General features: G+C 37.2%; 1 long non-coding RNA gene across 1 annotated transcript; it reads right to left on the bottom strand.

The window, feature by feature from the left end:
- Positions 1–2,134: 2,134 nt before the first annotated feature.
- On the bottom strand, positions 2,135–3,719 carry LOC115725859. Its single transcript, XR_004013474.2, has 3 exons — positions 3,663–3,719; positions 2,518–2,665; positions 2,135–2,415 (listed from the first exon to the last, which is right to left on the bottom strand). It is a non-coding gene; the product is annotated as an uncharacterized LOC115725859 (long non-coding RNA).
- Between the last annotated feature and the right edge of the window lie 9,544 nt (positions 3,720–13,263).

Genomic DNA, 13,263 nt, shown 5'->3' with positions numbered 1-13,263 from the left:
AGCACCAATATCCATCTATGATACAGCTTCCATTGTCGCTATAACCTACCATCACTCCAACCCCCTTTAGTCAAAAGAAAATATACTCTCAATAAAGTTTAAGTGGTAAAGATTCAACTCCCCATGACATAGTGGTAATCCAAATCATGCATCAGTTTCTGGTCCCAATGGTTAGGTTACATAGGGAAGAATCCTAAAAACTGAAGATACCGCTGAAGAGAAAGTGGGGCAAGATAGAATGAGAACGAGACGGGATAAAGAAGTGGAATATGCATTTCGGGTTAAATAAGTGGAATTGCCATCATTCAGTGTTGACACCTAAATTTCAACTAGTTCATTTAGAAAAATTTGCATAAAAAAGAGACTAAGCTTATTCTCTAGCCAAAATGTTAAATTCAGACTCATATAGTTTGCATTTAGATTAATTAAATTTCTGCATGCATTTACATTTTTGTATAATCGGATCGGCAGCTGAAACAGACCTGAAATTGACTCGCGAACAGGCCAAGACCCATTGGAAATCTCATCCAGCAAGGGGGAGACGTGTGCCGGAAATTAGAGAGGCTTGGGACCTATTTGGAGCATAATTCAGTCCATTAAACCTAATTAATTAAAAATGCCTTTAATTAAGGCTTAATTAAGCCCAGACGAACCCACAGGAGAGACCACAAGCCTGCCAAGCCCACTCAATGGGCTGACCTATTCTATAGGGACATAATTGAACAAATATTTTCTCCCGAGGACTAAAATGCAAATATTGAAAAGTTGGGAGACTATTTTATGACAATGGAAGAGAAAAATTTTCTTGTAGGCCCCCATGGATATGTTTTTTTTTTTTTTTTGTGATCATGAGAATTAATTGTCTTTAATGCATTCACGATTGCAGCCAATGAACGACTAGGATGGCATTATCGTTGTGCAGCGATATAAATAGGTCTGCCTGGAGTTGTCATAATGTCTTAAAGTATTGATAATCGGCAATATATTCTATGTTTCTACATGATCTTGTGATTTCACCAAGCACCTAATATTTGGTATTCTTCTATGGAGGCTAGTCAAACAAGTCGATCTGTTGCCTCCAAGCTGTAAAGACTTGCAATTTTGCGAGTTCCTAAAAAAAGGTCGGTGAAATAGGCCTTTCTTTATGAACTCACAAAATTGCATATCCTTGAAGCTCGGAGGCCACAAATCGACTTGTTTGATTAGCCTCCATAGAAGAACATACCTAGTGAAATCACAAGATCATTTAGAAACATATAATATATGGCCGATTATCAATACTTTAAGACATTATGACAACTTTAGGCATACCTGTTTATATCACTGTACAATGATAATGCCATCCTAGTCATTCATTGGTTGCAATGGTGAACACATTAAAGACAAATAATTCTCATGATCACAAAAAAACATATCCATGGGGGCTACAAGAAATTTTTCTCTTCCATTGTCTTCTTCACTTCCCTCGGGCTCATACTACCCAATAAGGAAAGAAAAATTCTACTGGCTACTGGAGTTCATAGATTAGTTTGATTCCTTACATAAAAGTTAAAACAATTTCCTAAGGAAAAAAGGAAAACGAAAAACCATTATTTATTCTTCCTAACTACTTCTTTTGAAGCTCAATTTTCGTCACATCTTTCATCTACGAGCAAATTTGCAGTATGATCTTCTTTTATGTTTTTATTTTCACTATATTTTGTTAAAATGACACGTCATTACACTATTCTTTGTAATTGTCGCAATATCTATATCTCATAAAATAAAATAAAAAAGATATGACATTCACTTTTGTTACAATAAAACTAAGTAATGATCTAAATAAGAAAAGAAATCTCGTTCTATAAAGTTATCCACTTATGATTGGAAATTCTATATATGATATCATAATCTTGATATTGGAAAAATTATATTCTCTTATATATAATATGCTGCACTCGGTTTAAAAAAACTTCGTCAACGGTGGTGCAGTGTTGTAAAATTAAAATAAAATACATATATGATATCATGTGTACTTGATTAAGATCAAACTTAATAAATCTCTAGAGAATAGGCTAAAAATATTATCATGATTTGTATTTGATAACTTCTTCACATGAAAACAAAGAAGCACGTATAAGACTGACTAGCCCTGGCAGTAAATTTTCCTTTGCTCTACACAGACTACGACCACAATCAATTTTAACCATAGAATGCAGATTGATACTTGGTTTTCCCCAAACGGGACTTAAAGCCCTAAATGAATTTGGTAACTAATCATTATATCGGCAATCAAAGCCAATATAGGGTAGATTGAAACTCTAGTTTCGAAGAAAACATAAACATTGAACTAAATAGCAAAGGTCGTAGTCACCTGCACACCAGAAATTGCCTTCATAACTGTCTACTTTCCGTTCGCCACATGACCTATAGTGCCTGATAGAGAACAACGTGCATTGAAGTAACTCGCCAACTAAGAGAAATTTTCAGCCCATAATTACAAGTAATAATAATACTAATGTTACTGTACGTACAGACCGATATTTATGGTCGCATGCCGTGAGATTACTTCTGGAGAGAGTGGAGTCATTTTTGTCACATCCAATTTACTGGAGTCCTCCTCCATCAAACCCTTCCGAGACATTTTGGCTTGTTCCGAAAAAAGTCCTGTTCAAAGAATGAGAGACTACTAAAACAGATGACTTTATGAAAGGTAAGACAAACAAACTGCTGAATGCATAAAAGAAAGTGGAATGATGATTCGAGGTCTGCAAAGTTAAAAGGAAATGCATTCAAACAGATACCATTCAACCGAAGCCTACGGAATTATATTCTATTGAAGCTCGATAGGGAACCCAACATGTGCAAATGAATGAGAACAAAAGATATTGGGGAGCATAAGCTTTTCCCGCTTCACCTTCTTGATCACGCTGGAAACTTGGAATCAGCAGTTCAACAAATTGAGATCAAGTAGATAATATTTATCAAGCATATCAATAGCACATCATCTTTGTCGAGCATATTACAAACCCTACTGCCGTATACATGACGAAATCTTATATGGGTATTAACTGCAAAAGTGGATTTGAAATAAGATTGGCCTCAGAAATAAAATAATAGGGAAACAAGGAGGTTTGACAGATTCATCAATCAGAGTTCACAGAACTGAAACCTTTAAAAATGCACACCCTCAAACAAACTTCACTCAAAATGAGATTGCCACTTCAAGACCAGGCGTCTAGTATTGAATTCACCTGATGCGATAGTTCCCATTTTGGGAATGTCCAGTGCCAAAGTCACTCCATGAGTAAGTCGCTAATCCCCAAAAGGAAAACCCACGAAAATAACAGTCGAAACAAGCGCACCACCGCTATTCAAGATTCAACAACAGAACCATCAAAGGATTAGAACGCAGAACGCACATTGTAAGCCAAAGATTCCGCAATACCCTACTTCAAATAATCGACGTGATTTGAACTTGTAACACCCAAAGGCGCGTATAACCAATCAAGAAACACCATCATCTCAATACATAACATCGAAACATCACCCCATGATTGCCAACAAAGTCCCCTGACCAAAGAGCAAAATAAAACCTAGAAGGATACGCAGAAATCATTCAAAACGAAAAGAAAAAGTATGACATTGACAGCAAATGTAAATCAGGATTCCCTAAGAATCACCAGAGCTTCGAGTTCAGTTGGCCAAGCCTCTAAGAGCGAGTGAGGGTGGGTTTTTGAGTTTTGGTTGTCCAGACAAGCAGAGAAAGAGCACACACATTCCGAACTCCACAGAAAACAGTCTTTCGCTATTTTCGTCGAGTCCAAAGGTTATAATTGTGAAACCATTTGTGTTCTTCTCGGGTCCGACATTTGCAGGCTGTGGCCGGAGAAGGATGAGCGATGTCCAGCGATCTAGACCTTCCGCTAATGAAATGATTCCCAAACTCGAAGCGGCCGTAGGAGAAGTGAGAAGAAAGAAAGGAATGAGGGAGAGGAGGGGCTGCTGTGCTGGTGGTGGCCGGAGGAGGAAGAGGGGGGGAGAAGCAGCAAGAGAAAATTCTTCCCCTCGCCTTTTCTGAACGTGTGTGTGACCTTGAAGGAACAAAAGTATTGCTTATATAAAGAAGACGGATAGCGCAGGGAGAGAGATTAATTGCTAAAGTATCGTACGGATGACTTGCGCGGTTAGCAGAGAAAGCGGAGTCAGTTGTGGTGGCACGCCTCTCTTCTGAAGAAAAATCAAAGGAAGAGAGAGATGAATCGCTTAATATACGGGAGACGGTTAGCAGAGAGATCGAATTCCCCTTTCGTTTGTTATCTATGTAATATCTATTTTCCTTGTTCTTTTACTTCAAAATGAACTTTGATTTTGAACTTGAAAGACAGTAAAAAGAGTTTTTTTTACTAAACAACGGACCCAGTCATTGTGGTCGTTTTCCTTGATGTATAATAGAGACCTTTTTTACATTAATTATTGATTTATTAAGGTTAAAACCTTGCTTAATGACATGCTCTAGTCATTTTATATGGAAGTGAGAGAATTGAATATATCTTGCTATTCGAAAATATAAATGAACATAAAATGATTAAAATAAAAGGTTTTGTCTTTGTTCAAATATAAGAACCAATGGAGTTTGATTTTCTTAATGGAAGTCCACATGATCACCTAACTCTAAATTGTCATTAGTGGGTAATGATATGTAGTAATAAATTCCTAAGTTGCCCAACATATGCAATAATATATAATAGTGCTAAAAATGTTGCGACGAACTGATATTCCTAATTTCTCTTGGATATGAATGATTAGTAACTTATATTTGGACCTCATATTGTTTTCACCATTCTCCAGGAACCTTAGGAAACCGAAGTACTTGAAACATTTCCTAAGTTCGACCTACATTTCAAGAATCATTGCGAATGGGGGGTTGCCGAATTACGTGGTGATCTAGCAAAGGTGCTTCGAGCTTTCACAGTATTATTTGCCTAGCAACGATGACCACCCTTCTCACGACATCTCCAAGGGATAGAAGTTTGTGAAAGAAGTGTACGAAGCATTGAGATCGAGCCTCCAACGAAATGAAATCCTAATTGTGATTGTTCAAATGAGCATGGCGGTCTCTACAATCAATGACAAAACCAACCGCGGAAGATGAATTATGAAACATATATGTTTCTCGTCACTTGGATGCAATCACTCCGAACTGAGCTTATAAGTGGAAGAACTTTTGGACCCAAAAAGAAAAAGTGTAAGAACTTACCATTTGAAAATCAAGAAAGCTCTTTGACCAAAAAAGATAAAAACTCAAGAAAGCTCAACCAAGTTAGTAGTGAAACGAGAGCCTGCGAAAGTCTCTGTATAGGCTCTAAAGTGTACTCGAAAACGAAGAACTACTCAATCTGCCAAAAGTTAGACGTGAGCTACGAACGGTCGGTGCTTAAAAGTCTTATGATATTCATCAACTTTCACCACTTCTCTATTTATGTTTCTTTCTTCATTTCTAACATCAATCATCTTGATTGCTCAAGCTTTAGTGCAGGTTTTATTTGGCATTTGCGATTGTTGTATTTTAAAATTGATTTTTACTGTATTAACCCTACTATTTTATAGTTATTTTTTAAATTAATTTTTTTTGAAATTTTCTTCTTTTTCCTTTTCATTTTTCTATTTTTTTCGTTTCCTTCTTTTTCACCAAGTTTGGTAGGGCCAACGAGCCTCGCAGGCCACTTGGCGAGGGCCGCGAAGCACTCGCCAGCAATGGTGGGTCACTAACCCTCGCCTATGGTTGGAAAGGGTGGCTAGCCCATGCCTGTCACCAATAACCCTAGCCAAGCATGGAAGGAAAAAAGAAAGAAAGAAAAAGTAAAATAGAAAAAAAAGAAAAAGAAAAAGAGAAGAAAATAAACATAAATATAAATATAAATATATATAACACATAAATTTTATAACAAATTTATAGTATTTATCAACACCAGCACTAGATGTCCGGCCTTGATACATAAGACGGGTGGCATACACATCAGCAATTTTCAAATAAAATTGGCTGGTCGAAAGTATTTAATTGGCAGAACATTGAAATATTTAAAACTTAACTGGCATAATTGAAAGAATTGAGATTGAATTTGCACAAGATTAATGCGTTTATGAATTATTTTTTTTGTCACTTTCCCACTTTAAGTAGGATCGTAAGCTTCACATGCATAGTCTCTCTGGTGGAAGACAGAATTATTCCTTAATCGAAGGATTGTGACACTACGGGTTAGTCATTTCCATTACAATCTTGATAATGTCGCATTTTCTCTTGCAGTGTTGCATGAGCCTTCAGAGCCATATCCTACCTTCTAGTTCAAGCATTCCTCAATCCCGGCATCAGTGAAAAAGAACTTCAATCTACCAAATTTCCTGACAAAGCAAGAAGAGTGGGCGGACACCTTCGATGTTGTCCAAAACAGACTGCCAAGTGAACATGAACTACTCAAACATCATATGTATCATCACTGGCAATGATGTTAGGTACACTAACTTTTTGCCTAACGAGATAACTAAGGTCAATCTCAACTCGAAAACCATGTAAAAGCCTCTTTGTGATCTCCAACTTGTTTCGAGCAACAATTAACTAGAATCAATAGTGTTATCATCGATTTCTTATGTTCATTGTTCTTCTTACTCTTTATCAGATGATCCTTTGTTTTATCAATTTGAGTGAAAGACAACGATGGAGCTCATAAAACTCCTACTAGACTTTTACCATATTTCATGCAAATTAAACTGACTTGAGCAGGTGAAGCTCAGAGAATCAAGGGCCTAGGAGGCAACACAACTTAATCACTTTCAAGACCAGCTGGATCAATTGGCTGCGACATTGAATGGCGACCACCAGACAGACATTTATCCACACAAGCTACTATAGAATATGACAGTGCTTGTCGCTGTGAAGTATGTTGAATCTGCGCTCAAAACATTCTGTAGTTCCCGAGGGATCATCCGAAAATGGCATAAACAATGCTGATGTGGTCGGTCAAGCGAATGGATCCCCCTGAATGGTACCCAGAAGTTTCTTCCAGAGGCTGTTTTCTTGCATAATTTGTGATTATTCACACTCGTCCTCTATATTCTTCAAGTGCCGCATACAACCGATTTATTGTGGTTAAAGTCGATCTCTTGTTTCATCAGCATTTGAATTCATTTTTTTGGGGAAAAAATGTTTCATTGATTTATAAACCTACCAGCTCTAAGATTAAGAGTAGATCTTGATGATAGCAATTCCCAATAGGATTATGTAATTTACCTTCCAGCACGGTATCTTACTCTTGCGAATCTGCTCATTGAACTCTATTTCAGCCACATATTCACATAGGATGATGCTTTCAACCTTAACTGTGCCCTTGACCATTTTCATGGTCTTAAAGCATTTGTATCCTTTCAATTATTTCCAATCAGGTCATGCGCCTCCATCAAGAACTCAACACAAACCTCAGAGTCATAGGCACATAGACTAATGATTCGTCTGTCTCTACCTTATCTGGATTCATATTAGACAAGTCTTAGCATTAAAAGCATTGTTTTTTTTTTTTAAATATAATTGCAATATATTGGAGATGTACGGCTACAAAAAAAATGCTAATTAAGATTTTACCAGGAGTCAGATGCTCCAAATGAACAATAACCCATATGAACTTTACTATATTTTGAAACACTTTTACAAGACTGTTAGTAGCAAAAAATGCCGCCCATAACGTGAAACCTCACTTACGAAGTGAAAGACAATAGATGGCTGTGAGAACAACATGCGTTTAATTGAGGGAGAAAGGGGCAAGGATGGATGGAAGAGGAAAGCGGATATCTTTTTTGTCCTACCATCTGCACTCTCAGCCTCTGGACATAGTCGAAAGCCATGTAAATTTCCTGTTTACCGCTTTCTTTCAAGTCAATTTTGGTGGAAGTTGTTGGAGTATGTGTTCCATATGACCTTTTCCATGAAACAGATGGGGGGGTCTTTATGTTGATGGTACGATTTAGGTTGTTCCAGCGAGTTTCTGCACCCATTTGAGAGCGTCTAGACTCGATAATTGCGAACAATTTCTACCAGCTATTGGAAGAAAAACCATATATTAGATTCAACCAACTTTGGAGAATATTTGATGTAACAGAGTAGATATAGTAGCAGATTAGCATGACTCATTTTCTAATCTAGCTAAAGAATATAACAAATATGTCCCATCATAGCGATATCACTGCGTACTCTTAATATCTAATTACCTGACATTTCCTCTCTTTGCTTTCAATATGGAGCTTTATCCTCCTCTCTTGATATCTCTTGATGAAGATTGTGTTAAAAAAACATGGAAGCCCTGACATGTTTATGGCTCTGGTTGGCAATAAAGCTGCCCTTCAGGAGAATAGATAAGTGACGGTCCAAGTGAGTGTGACACTCTGCAATTGTTTATTTTCTGTAATATATGTCTATAGGGATTCTTCTCCCACAACACAAGAAATAAGAGGTAGAATTAAGACAGAGACATCTTTTGGCAGGAGGTCCTTACGCTCACGCCCTCAAATTTTCGCTAAACATTATATCCATGTGGTGCAACCATGAAATCGATCTGTTCTCGAATCCTCCATCTTCGCTCTAGCTGAAACCACCTCCCACTACCGTAACTCCATCAAAAGCTGGCCCCTCTCCAAGCAAAGCCCCAAAGCTCTTTCTTCTCCCGAAATCTGTCGACTTCTAGGACCTCCTGGGGTGATGAATCTCCTTCTTCAGAAGTTTGTCAATTGTTCCCGAATTCTGTCATATCCAGTTGAAGCTTCTTCAGATGCATCCTACCGATGATGTTGAATCAGAGCTAAGTCCCTCCTCCTCCTCCTCTGATTTTCATTCTTGATGCTTCTAATATCTCCCCTTACTTCAAAGATTAAGAGAAGAAATATTAGGGTGAACACCAGTCTATAATCATTTCTATTTGATGCATTACAAGAAAAATATTAAAATGACCCACAGGAGATAGAAAACATTATTATTAACCCTGCACCAGCTTGGGCAACTAACCTGTGTAGAGCTTGCTTTCTTCTTTTTTTTTTTTTTTTCTTGCTTTCTTCTTTTTGTGCCTCTTTATTGCTCAAAAGCGTAGATGTTGTTCGAATGAGAAGAAGTCGAATTCATGTGAAGTGAATTTCTTGACTGAGTGTGACCATGATAGCAAATTATCTCAAAGAAGAGATAAAGCTCCTCGGCTGAATTCTACAAATTGAAAATCGAATTTATCAGCAAAGAAAATCAGTTGCCTCCAAGTTATAAATAGCAAAGAACGCAGGGTGCTGATCGGCGTTCCTTGTCACCAAAAGCTTGAAAAGAAAAGAGGCAGGACATCTAGTCCTATATCCTGTATTACAAAAAACCTTCTCCAATTAAGAGAAGGAAAAATTAGAATCTTTAGAACGAAGAAGCTCAAAAGTTTATAGTATAATAAGCCAAGATCAGTGGAGTCAATTGCACCATCTGACATGGATTAATAGGAGAGCTGCACTCATTGAGCATAATCCGTGTCTCATCTAATTTTAAGCAAGAACAGCTTGAAGGTTATTAGGGAGCAGGCACCGCACTGTGATCAATAGGTCTACCATGATTATAAGAGGTTGCTAGAATAGTTTTCGGAAAAAAGTGAGACCTACCCCTCCGTCCACACTCCCAAACTTTATTATAGGACTAAGAGCTAGAATTAAGACAGAAACGCCTTTTGGCAGGAGGTTCTTACTCTTATGCCCTCAAATGTTTGCTAAACATTAGATCTACATAGTGCAACAATGAGATCAATTCGTTTTATCTCTAATCGCTAAAGATATTCTAATTATCACAATGCTTAATGTATCAAATGAACGTCGACATGTCATTAGGAGTCAAATTTCACAAATAATCTCAAAGAAGATGAGTTGCCTCCATGTTATAAACAGCAAAGAATGCAGGGTATTGGTCGGTGTTCCTCGTCACCAAAAGCTTGAAAAGAAAAAAGTCAGGACATCTAGTCCTATATCCTGGATTACTTAATCTTTCATTTCATGCACTATTTACCTATAAGAGGTTGCTAGAGTAGTTTTAGGAAAAAAGTGAGACCTACCCCTATATCCACACGCCCAAACTTTTATTAACAGATAGTGCCTGTCCAAAAAGTTCACTTTCGAAAAAATATTACAGGAATAAGAGACAGAATTAAGACAGAGACATATTTTGGCAAGAGGTTCTTACACTCATATCCTCAAATGTTTGCTAAACATTATAACCACATGGAACAACCATGAAATCATTCAGTAAAATCTATTTCAATGATCACAATGCCTAATGTGTGAATGAATGTCGACATGTCACTAGATGTGAAGATATTACAATTCCAGCCAGAAAACATTTAGTGAGTCGTCTTCGATGTTGAAGAAGCAAATCCTTAACTGAGGAAATAATTGACCACCTTTCTAGCAATCAGCACGGATGACACCATAACCAATTCCACCTTTATCTCTCTCTACTAACCGTCTCCCACATATAAACAATTTTGTTCATTTAGTCAGTTAACATGCTCAAGAACAGAGGGGATTGAAACCATATGTTCTCCAATCTTCCATCTTCTCTCTCGCTGAAACCGCCTCATGCACCTGCACCTGGTTTTGATAATACGAAGACTAACGTCTTTCTATGAATGGGAATGTAATATGAGGTCATTCGAGAAATCAGTGGGCTAGTGCTTCATAGAGGTCCTAAGCTATGGAGTCTCTTGGTGTGGGGAGGTTTAACAGTTGTCCACAAAAGGTACCAGGAGAAAGTTAATTTAGCTAATTTTGTGGCGCTTTTTCATCCTTGATCAAGTTGGTCGCAATCATGTTGTGTAGATACATGAATCTCATTATCGTCCGGATCATTCCCATATCTGCACAACATGATTGCGACGAACTTGATCAAAGATGAAAAAGCGCCACAGAATGAGCCAAATTAACTTTCTCGTAGTACCATTTGTAGACAACCTTAAACCTCCCCACTCCAAGAAACTAAACAGCTCAGGACCTCTGTGAAGCACTAGCCCACTGATTTCTTGGATGACCTCAGATTACATTCCTATTCATAGAAAGACGTTAGTCTTCATTTTATCAAAACCAGGCGCATGTTATCACTACAAAAAAACAAGGTTTTAGCCACGAAAAATTAGCGACGAAAAACATTCGTCGCTAATTTGCAACGAAATAGGTATTCGTCGCTAATTTGCGACGCAAATAGTGATGAACAAAAATTAGTCGTTAATTTGCGACGAAAAAGGTTTTGTTAGCGACAAAATCCGTTTTCGTTGCAAATTTAGCGACAATCGTCGCTAAATTTGCCTCGCTAAATTAGCGACGAAAAAGTGATTCATCGCTAAATGAGCAACGAATTGTCTCTTTTCGTTGCTAATTTAGCGACAAATCCCTTTTTCGTTGCTAAAGTCCACCAACATCTTTTCTCCATTAATTTTTCCAATTAACGACGAAATTTGCGACAATTTTGTCTGTATTGTTGCTAATTTCATCGCTAGTTGGTGACGAAATTAGCCACGACACTTACCACAAAAAAGCAAAAAAATAAAAAATAAAAACATATAGCCAAATAATAATAATCAACAACAATAATAATAACAATAATAATGATAATAACAACTAAATTGCGTGGTTTGTCACCATTTAGCGACGAAATATAATAACAATAATAACAATAATCAACAACAACAATAATAATGATAATACCAATATTAATAATCATAGTAATAATGACAACAACAATAACATATATCGCGAATTTCAATTAGATCCACATCTATCACTGCTCAACATGGATCTCGTAAAGTCAGAATATTATATTCCTCGGTTTCAACCGTGTTATAAACTTCTTCTTGTTGATATGTTGTATCCTTCTAGTGTTCCTCGATTTTCTTCATGCTTTGGTTTTTTACATATAGCCCACCAATCGGCTTTGTCATATTTCATAATATCTATCATCTTGGACTCGGCTCTTATTCCGTCCACAATAAGACTAAGAAGGGATAAAACAAAGTCTTTCGGCCATTTCTCTCTTAAATATTTTTTTGGTCAAAAAAAAAGGATGCCATTCATATGTTATAATAATCAAGAGATACATAAAAAGCTTTCAATTCTAGCAAATCAATCCTAAAAGTTAAACATTAGTACCAATTTAGATTATGTGTAATTTAGATTACAAATGATATCCTAATTTTGTAATTTAGATTATGTGTTTTGTTCTTAAGATCATTGTACTTTACTCATTTAAAATGCTCGGAAATGGTATGACTGAAAATTTAATTGGAAACATTGTACATTTTCTTGCCTTGGTTAGTTTACAAAGATCCATTTTTCATTTTTAGTTTTTTTGTTAAAAGATGAGAAAAGTACCAAAAAGTTTGTAAAAATTAATTGAAGAAGCGACGATATAGACAAAATTGTCGCAAATTTCGTCGTTAATTGTACAAATTATTGAAGAAAAGATGTTGGAAAAGGGGATTCGTCACTAATTTAGCGATGAATCCCTTTTTCGTCGCTAAATTAGTGACGAATACCTTTTTCGTTGCTAAATTTCTCTCGCTAAATTAGCGACGAATGAGTTTTTCGTCGCTAATTTAGCAACGAAAATGAATTTCATCGCTAAAATTGTCTTGTTAAATTAGCGACGAATCCTATTTTCATGGCTAATTTAGCAACAAATGCATATTTCGTCGCTAATTTAGTGATGAAATAGGATTTCGTCGCCAAATTTCCCCGCTAAATTAGCGACGAAAACAGGACTCGTCGTAATTTAGCGACGAATGTGTTTTTCGTCGCTAAAATTTCCTTGCTAAATTAGCGACGAATCCTGTTTTCATCACTAGCTACAAAAAAATTTCGTCGGTTTCAATAAGGGCGGATCCTCCGCTAGGTTTCTTCATTCACCCTCTCGCTCTCCCCCTCTGTCTCTCTCACACTCTATCCATAGCGTTGAAATGGCGTCTCACGCTCTCCCCAAGCTCTCGCCGTCGACGCCCCCTTCTCGACATCGGCTCGCGTTCAATCCCCTCACCAATCGAGACTCGCAAACTCATTCAGATTGTCGAACGCATGGCTCAGTGCGAGCAATTTCTCGCTCCATTCAACGAGTCCCATCTCACGATCGCCGAAGCCACGCCCAATCATCGCTACAGTTGCCTTCAGCCTCCCAACCGCGTCAGTCTAATTCCCCAATTGCTTCAAAAGCATTGCTTTACTCATTTCTTTTTAGGA

Source organism: Rhodamnia argentea, chromosome 5, assembly GCF_020921035.1.
Source record: "Rhodamnia argentea isolate NSW1041297 chromosome 5, ASM2092103v1, whole genome shotgun sequence".
In the NCBI taxonomy this organism is placed as follows: domain Eukaryota; kingdom Viridiplantae; phylum Streptophyta; class Magnoliopsida; order Myrtales; family Myrtaceae; genus Rhodamnia; species Rhodamnia argentea.
The sequence above is the reverse complement of the archived record's forward strand: the minus strand, read 5'-3'. Positions and strand labels throughout refer to the sequence as shown.